Genomic DNA, 9,540 nt, shown 5'->3' with positions numbered 1-9,540 from the left:
TGACAGTTATAGTTTTAATCACAGAATGACACTTCTATCAGCACGCTAGCGTGTGTCTTAGGTTTTTCTGAATGACACTATCAATAACTTCAATGTAAGATTTTCTTTTTTGGATAGATTTCAAGTCGGCCTCAAATACCACAAACTAGTTATTTTCAGAATGGCAAATTTGGGAATGCTTTTTCAACCCAGAACAAAAAGTCTGCTTTTACGGTCACTACAAATAACTTGACCAGCTAAAACTGTGCAGATTTGGTTGAATAGAGATGTGAGACCTGTTTTTTTTTGCGCTGTGTGACAGTTATAGGTTTAATCACAGAATGACACTTCTATCAGCACGCTAGCGTGTGTCTTAGGTTTTTCTGAATGACACTATCAATACCTTCAATGTAAGATTTTCTTTTTGGGATAGATTTCAAGTAGGCCTCAAATACCACAAACTAGTTATTTTCAGAATGGCAAATTTGGGAATGCTTTTTCAACCCAGAACAAAAAGTCTGCTTTTACGGTCACTACAAATAACTTGACCAGCTAAAACTGTGCAGATTTGGTTGTATAGAAATGTCAGGTCTATTTTTTAGGCGCTGGGTGACAGGCTCAACTTGCCCCTGATGTAATATATGGCCAAAAAATAACCGCACTGTTGATGGTTAAATGCACTTCGGTGACACAGGCTCAGCCTGCAGCTGATGTAGGATATAGCACAAAATAACCACACTATCGATGGTTAAATACACTTGGTGATAGCTCGTGCTGGCGCACCACAAGTCACAAAATGGCCGCCGATCACCCCAGAAAAAAAGTGATCTAAAAACGCTCTGGGCAGCCTCAAAAAAGTGAGCAAGTCAATAATAGCACTTCAATGATCCACAGCTGCAGATCGATCACAAAATGAAGTCTTTTGGAGGAGTTAATCTGCCTAATCTCTCCCTAACGTCGCAGCTGCAACCTCTCCCTATACTGATCATAGCAGAGTGACGTGCGGCGCTACGTGACTCCAGCTTAAATAGAGGCTGGGTCACATGGTGCACTGGCCAATCACAGCCATGCCAATAGTAGGCAAGGCTGTGATGGCCTCTTGGGGCAAGTAGTATGACGCTTGTTGATTGGCTGCTTTGCAGCCTTTCAAAAAGCGCCAAGAAAGCACCGAACACCGAACCCGAACCCGGACTTTTACGAAAATGTTCGGGTTCGGGTCCGTGTCACGGACACCCCAAAATTCGGTACGAACCCGAACTATACAGTTCGGGTTCGCTCATCCCTATATCTAATGTATAATGCTATGCTGCAAAGGCAATGTATGTGCTACAGCATCAACCTAGACAGGTTTAATAGCACAGCATTACACATTATTCGCTGAGACATAGTATAAAAATTACTGTCTCAAACATCATGGGATCAGGTACATTAGCACATTATCACTCATGATAGTTTTGGTGTATCTAAGCCTAATATTTGTGCATCTGTGCTGCCACTCCTGTGTAACTAATCTGAGCCAATGTATCTAATCTTAGATGTTATACTGTCTGCTGAGCTTTGTATCTTATCTTATATGTGACAAGGTTTGTTGAATCGCTGTATCTAATCCTATCATGTGATACTGTAGACTGTGTACCGGCGTGGGCTCCCCAGGATACAGTGAAGTCATGAACGAGGAACGAGGAAAGCAACCTCAACCCCAGCTTTTGCCAAAACAGAATTTTACTTAAACGTGGTAATGAATGATATGAAATGATAAATTTAAATACACCCAGCACAGCGTGGCGCCCTCCGATGGAAGCAGGAGAAAAGCGTGGTAATGTACCTACTGGCAGGCACAACTAAACTGCCACACCTTACCTGTTATTTCCCTAAAAAAACAAGAATAACTGTATGGGTGCATGGTGCAGGTTAGCCTGCGGTGCAGCAAAACAGCTTACAATTTTACAGTGCTCTACAGTATTCTCCCTCCCATAACTAATCCTGTAGCACGTGCCTGAGTATTCCTTCTGAGCAAAAAACGCCAGTCTGGCTTGAATTTGTGGGGAGTTTATCAGCTCTCCAATGTGAATTGTCCCTTTAAATTAAGGAGTCCTTGCAATGAACAATAGCAACACTTGTGGCCTGACACAAACAGAGACCCTAACTAACTAACTACAGGCCTGGTCTCAGTCTCTAGGCGCCAACACTGTAATAAGGAGAGGGGAGGAACACCAGAATGACAACAAAAGGGAAATGACCAGGAGCTAGGCCTCAAGGCTAGGGAAAGGGAAACGGCAACCACCTATGAAAACCCTAAACCTAGCCCTGACTCCTGTCAGTATGAATAAACCCTGAAGGTGGGAATATTCATACATAGAGTTGAGCGGACACCTGGATGTTCGGGTTTGACGAGTTCGGCCAAACTTGAAAAAAAAGTTCGGGTTCGGGACCCGAACTTGACCCGAACTTGACCTCGAACCCCATTGAAGTCAATGGGGACCCAAACTTTTGGGCACTAAAATGGCTCTAAAATAGTCCTGGAAAGGGCTAGAGGGCTGCAAAAGGCATCAAAATGTGCTTAAGAGCATGGCAACTGTTCTGCAAACAAATGTGGATAGGGAAATGACTTAAAATAACATAAAATACAGAAAAATTTCAAATAACAATCTGGATCTAGAAGTAGGAGGTTGAGGAGGTGGTGGATGGGTGGATTTGGCGGTGTAGGTTGACGTGGCGGTGTAGGTAGAAGCGGCGGTGAAGGAGGAATAGGTAGCCAACACTGATTTGTGTTATTTTTTCTTTTTAAATTTTAATATATATATACACACACTCACCTAAAGAATTATTAGGAACACCTGTTCTATTTCTCATTAATGCAATTATCTAGTCAACCAATCACATGGCAGTTGCTTCAATGCATTTAGGGGTGTGGTCCTGGTCAAGACAATCTCCTGAACTCCAAACTGAATGTCAGAATGGGAAAGAAAGGTGATTTAAGCAATTTTGAGTGTGGCATGGTTGTTGGTACCAGACGGGCCGGTCTGAGTATTTCACAATCTGCTCAGTTACTGGGATTTTCACGCACAACCATTTCTAGGGTTTACAAAGAATGGTGTGAAAAGGGAAAAACATCCAGTATGCGGCAGTCCTGTGGGCAAAAATGCCTTGTGGATGCTAGAGGTCAGAGGAGAATGGGCCGACTGATTCAAGCTGATAGAAGAGCAACGTTGACTGAAATAACCACTCGTTACAACCGAGGTATGCAGCAAAGCATTTGTGAAGCCACAACACGCACAACCTTGAGGCGGATGGGCTACAACAGCAGAAGACCCCACCGGGTACCACTCATCTCCACTACAAATAGGAAAAAGAGGCTACAATTTGCACGAGCTCACCAAAATTGGACTGTTGAAGACTGGAAAAATGTTGCCTGGTCTGATGAGTCTCGATTTCTGTGGAGACATTCAAATGGTAGAGTCCGAATTTGGCGTAAACAGAATGAGAACATGTATCCATCCTCTGATGGCTACTTCCAGCAGGATAATGCACCATGTCACAAAGCTCGAATCATTTCAAATTGGTTTCTTGAACATGACAATGAGTTCACTGTACTAAAATGGCCCCCACAGTCACAAGATCTCAACCCAATAGAGCATCTTTGGGATGTGGTGGAACGGGAGCTTCGTGCCCTGGATGTGCATCCCTCAAATCTCCATCAACTGCAAGATGCTATCCTATCAATATGGGCCAACATTTCTAAAGAATGCTATCAGCACCTTGTTGAATGAAGGCAGTTCTGAAGGCAAAAGGGGGCCCAACACCGTATTAGTATGGTGTTCCTAATAATTCTTTAGGTGAGTGTATAACAAAATAAAACAAAGAATAAGTGCACTTGAGTACAAGAATGGATAGTTGAGGCTGGTATAAATGTCTATTCTGCACAAGGTACGGACAAGTCCTGTGGGATCCATGCCTGGTTCATTGTAACCCCTTAACGCTCGTTGACGAGTATACACGTAATGAAACGCAGCTATTTTGCGCTACATGACGTGTATACGCGTCATGGCAAGAAACTGTCACCATATTTTACTATATGGTGGCAGCGCTCTGATGATAGCTGTCACGGACCGCTAAGTATCACAGCTAGCCGGCCTGGTAGCTGTAAGAGCACACCCAGGTCGGCGATCGCTGTGATTGGTCTGTGAAGTCTCATGGACCAATCAGCGCTATTTTTCATAGAAGCGCACCTCTCGAGGGGGTGGGCTGTAACGGAGACTGCAGCGGCGCTCCGACAGCCACCCGAAGTATATTCCAGAGCATGTGTGCTCTGATCGGTCCCTCCAATGCACTGATCAGAGCAGGAAGGCATCGAGTATCGCTGCTGTCAGCACGCTCTGACAGCCATACCATGTAGATGCGAACCTGTTGCCATGTATGTGGTGACAGAGCTATGATTAGCTACCAATTACAGTTTGACAACCCAGGACCAATCAAGATGGTCCTAGGTTGGCCAATCAGGGGACAGGAGTCTGGGTAGGTGGCTTCACCCTCTCTGATCACCTCAGTTCTCTCAGAGAGTTGATCAGAGAGGGTTATTGTCACTCAGAGCTCCTGTCAAAGTTGCACAATCACTATACACCTCATCCACCTCCCATTACTTTCCAGTAAACCCCATCCTGCTCCCATATTATTATTTTTTGAGCAGATATTTTTTTTCCCCCATTTAGTGCCGATTAGTTTTATAATTTTGTTAGCGGCCCTGACCCAGTGAGACCCGTACACCCAGTCGCACAACGCACTACATATCCCCCCCACCCCCCAATCGACATCCGCACAGGCCAACGGCCGCCAGTCACTAAAACTGTTTGTGTTATTTTATTAGGTACGCCCAGCACCCCTATCAGAGTCGCACCCAGAACTACAAACCGGATTCCAAAAAAGTTGGGACACTAAACAAATTGTGAATAAAAACGGAATGCAATGATGTGGAGATGGCAAATGTCAATATTTTATTTGTAATAGAATGTAGATGACAGATCAAACGTTTAATCCGAGTAAATGTATCATTTTAAAGGAAAAATACGTTGATTCAAAATTTCACGGTGTCAACAAATCCGAAAAAAGTTGGGACAAGTAGCAATAAGAGGCTGGAAAAAGTAAATTTGAGCATAACGAAGAGCTGGAAGACCAATTAACACTAATTAGGTCAATTGGCAACATGATTGGGTATAAAAAGAGCTTCTCAGAGTGGCAGTGTCTCTCAGAAGCCAAGATGGGTAGAGGATCACCAATTCCCACAATGTTGCGCAGAAAGATAGTGGAGCAATATCAGAAAGGTGTTACCCAGCGAAAAATTGCAAAGACTTTGCATCTATCATCATCAACTGTGCATAACATCATCCGAAGATTCAGAGAATCTCTGTGCGTAAGGGTCAAGGCCGTAAAACCATACTGGATGCCCGTGATCCCCGGGCCCTTAAACGACACTGCACCACAAACAGGAATGCTACTGTAAAGGAAATCACAGAATGGGCTCAGGAATACTTCCAGAAACCATTGTCAGTGAACACAATCCACCGTGCCATCCGCCGTTGCCAGCTGAAACTCTACAGTGCAAAGAAGAAGCCATTTCTAAGCTAGATCCACAAGCTCAGGCGTTTTCACTGGGCCAGGAATCATTTAAAATGGAGTGTGGCAAAATGGAAGACTGGTCTGTGGTCACGATTCGACATTCTTTTTGGAAATCTGGAACGCCATGTCATCCGGACCAAAGAGGACAAGGACAACCCAGACCACATTCTGCATCAATCACAACATCATGGCTGCGTAGGAGAAGGATCCGGATACTGAAATGGCCAGTCTGCAGTCCAGATCTTTCACCTATAGAGAACATTTGGCGCATCATAAAGAGGAAGGTGCAACAAAGAAGGCCCAAGACGATTGAACAGTTAGAGGCCTGTATTAGACAAGAATGGGAGAGCATTCCTATTTCTAAACTTGAGAAACTGGTCTCCTCGGTCCCCAGACGTCTGTTGAGTGTTGTAAGAAGAAGGGGAGATGCCACACAGTGGTGAAAATGGCCTTGTCCCAACTCTTTTGGGATTTGTTGACACCATAAAATTCTGATTCAACATATTTTTCCCTTAAAATGGTACATTTTCTCAGTTTAAACTTTTGTTCCGTGATTTATGTTCGTTTCTGAATAAAATATTAGAAGTTGGCACCTCCACATCATTGCATTCAGTTTTTATTCACGATTTGTATAGTGTCCCAACATTTTTGGAATCCGGTTTGTACATATTTTCTAGAGGGCCTCACCCATCGCCCTCCTTCCCATTGACATCCACATTGGCTAACCGCCATAAGTCACTGACCCAGTTAACCCTAACCCACTCCTATATAAAATCTTTTTTATTTACAGTTTTTCTTTTATTTTCTTGGGTACACACAGACCTATTGCCAGAGTTGCACCAAGCAATACATATTCTTAGTGGGCTTTTTTCTGCCATCGACACTGACCACCAGCACCAGTCACTGACCCAGTGAGCCCATTCCTGCTCCTATATATTTTTGGGAGCAAATTTGATTTAAATATGAAAAAATATTTCAGTACCATTTGAAAAAAAAATCTTTGCACAAAATAGCTGTATTTCAAATGGCTGTATTTCAAATCCCTGATTCAAACCCCTGTATGTAGAGGGAATATCTCACACGGTCTGAACCAGTGTAGGCCTGAAGTAAATATACTGTATCTTTGCCCAAAATGGCTGTATTTCAAATGGCTGTATTTCAAATCCCTGATTCAAACCCCTGTATGTAGAGGGGGTATCTCACACGGTCTAAACCACTGTAGGCCTGAATTCAATATTTCTTTGCCCAAAATGGCTGTATTTTAAATAGCTGTATTTCAAATGCCTGATTCATACCCATGTATGTAGAGGGGGTATCTCACACGGCCTGAACCACTGTAGGCCTGAAGTAAATATTTATTTGCCTAGAATGGCTGTATTTTAAATGGCTGTATTTCAAATGCCTGATTCAAACCCCTGTATGTAGAGGGGGTATCTCACACGATCTGAACCACTGTAGGCCTGAAGTAAATATTTTTTTGCCCAAATTGGCTGCCTTTTAAATGGCTGTATTTCAAATGCCTGATTCAAACCCCTGTATGTAGAGGGGGTATCTCACAGGGCCTGAACCAGTGTAGGCCTAAAGTAAATATATCTTTGCACAAAATGGCTGTATTTCAAATGGCTGTATTCCTAATGCCTGATTCAAACCCCTGTATGTAGGGGGGTATCTTACACGGTCTGAACCAGTGTAGGCCTGAAGGAAATATATCTTTGCCCAAAATGGCTGTATTTCAAATGGCTGTATTTCAAATCCCTAAATCAAACCCCTGTATGTAGAGGGGGTATCTCACACGGTCTGAAACACTGTAGACCTGAATTCAATATTTCTTTGCCCAAAATGGCTGTATTTTAAATAGCTGTATTTCAAATGTCTGATTCAAACCCCTGTATGTAGAGGGGGTATCTCACACGGTCTGAACCACTATAGGCCTGAAGTAAATATATCTTTGCACAAAATGGCTGTATTTCAAATGGCTGTATTTCAAATTCCTGAATCAAACCCCTGTATGTAGAGGGAGTATCTCACAGGGCCTGAACCACTATAGGCCTGAAGTAAATATTTCTTTGCCAAAAATGGCTGTATTTTAAATGGCTGTAATTCAAATGCCTGATTCAAACCCCTGTATGTAGAGGGGGTATCTCACAGGGTCTGAACCAGTGTAGGCCTAAAGTAAATATATCTTTTCACAAAATGGCTGTATTTCAAATGGCTGTATTTTAAATGCCTAATTCAAACCCCTGTATGTATAGGGGGGATCACACATGCCCGGAACCAGTGTAGGCCTGAAGTAAATATATCTTTGCACAAAATGGCTGTATTTCAAATGGCTGTATTTCAAATGCCTGATTCAAACCCCTTTATGTAGAATGTATGTCTCACACGGTCTGAACCAGTGTAGGCCTGAAGTAAATATATCTTTGCACAAAATGGCTGTATTTCAAATGGCTGTATTTCAAATCCCTGATTCAAACCCCTGTATGTAGGGGGAGTATCTCACAGGGCCTGAACCAGTGTAGGCCTGAAGTAAATATATCTTTGCACAAAATGGTTGTATTGCAAATGGCTGTATTTCAAATCCCTGATTCAAACCCCTGTATGTAGAGGGTGTATCTCACACGGTCTGAACCACTGTAGGCCTGAATTCAATATTGGTGCACCAAATGGCGGTATTTAAAATCTCTGAATGTAACCCAAATGGGTGTATCTCACAATGACATCTGCATCAAAGGCTGCCAACTACATTTTTTGTGCCCAAACGAGTGTTTTTTTAACAACAGAATTTGACAGCAGTATATAAGCCTGTAATTTCACACGTGCTGATGCTGCAACGCCTGAAAATAGTGTTTTTTGTCAAAAAAGTGTGTTTTTCAAACCCCAGAAAATGATGGGTGTATTTCTAGCTTAAATTGCACACTGACTAATCAAGATGTTGTAGATTGCCAAAATTGAGTTTTTTTGGTAACAGAAATATGAAAGATGTATATATTACACTTGAATTTAACACGTGCAGATCTGGAAAATACAGTTTTTTGAGAAAAAAAAGTGTGTTTTTCAAACCACAGAAAATGATGGGTGTATTTCTACCTTAAATTGCACACTGACTAAGGCCTCATGCACACAACCATTTTTTTTTTAAGGTCCGCAAAAACGGGGTCCGTAGGTCCGTGATCCGCGGGTCTTCCTTGATTTTTGGAGGATCCACAGACATGAAAAAAAGTCGTTTTGGTGTCCGCCTGGCCGTGCGGACCCAAACGGATCCGTCCTGATTTACAATGCAAGTCAATGGGGGCGGATCCGTTTGACGTTGACACAATATGGTGCAATTGCAATCCGTCCCCCATTGACTTTCAATGTAAAGTCAGGAGTCCCTATTATACCATCGGATCGGAGTTTTCTCCAATCCGATGATATATTTTAACTTGAAGCGTCCCCATCACCATGGGAACGCCTCTATGTTAGAATATACTGTCGGATATGAGTTAGATCGTGAAACTCAGATCCGACAGTATATTCTAACACAGAGGCGTTCTCATGGTGATGGGGACGCTTCAAGTTAGAATATACTAAGAACTGTGTCCATGACTGCCCCCTGCTGCCTGGCAGCACCCGATCTCTTACAGGGGGCTGTGATCCGCACAATTAAGCTCTCAGGTGCCGCACCTGAGAGGGGTTAATTGTGCGTATCATAGTCCCCTGTAAGAGATCAGGGGCTGCCAGGCAGCAGGGGGCAGACCCCCCTCGCCCCCCCCTCCTTCCCTCTATTGTATTAATTTCATTGGTGGCCAGTGTGCGGCCCCCTCCCTCCCTCTATTGTATTATTTTCATTGGTGGCCAGTGTGTGGCCCCCCCGGCCCCCCCTGGGGGGCAGTCATGTACACAGCAGGGGGCAGTCATGTACACAGTTCTCAGTATATTCTAACTTGAAGCGTCCCCATCACTATGGGA

Source organism: Bufo bufo, chromosome 5, assembly GCF_905171765.1.
Source record: "Bufo bufo chromosome 5, aBufBuf1.1, whole genome shotgun sequence".
Classification (NCBI taxonomy): domain Eukaryota; kingdom Metazoa; phylum Chordata; class Amphibia; order Anura; family Bufonidae; genus Bufo; species Bufo bufo.
The sequence above is the reverse complement of the archived record's forward strand: the minus strand, read 5'-3'. Positions refer to the sequence as shown.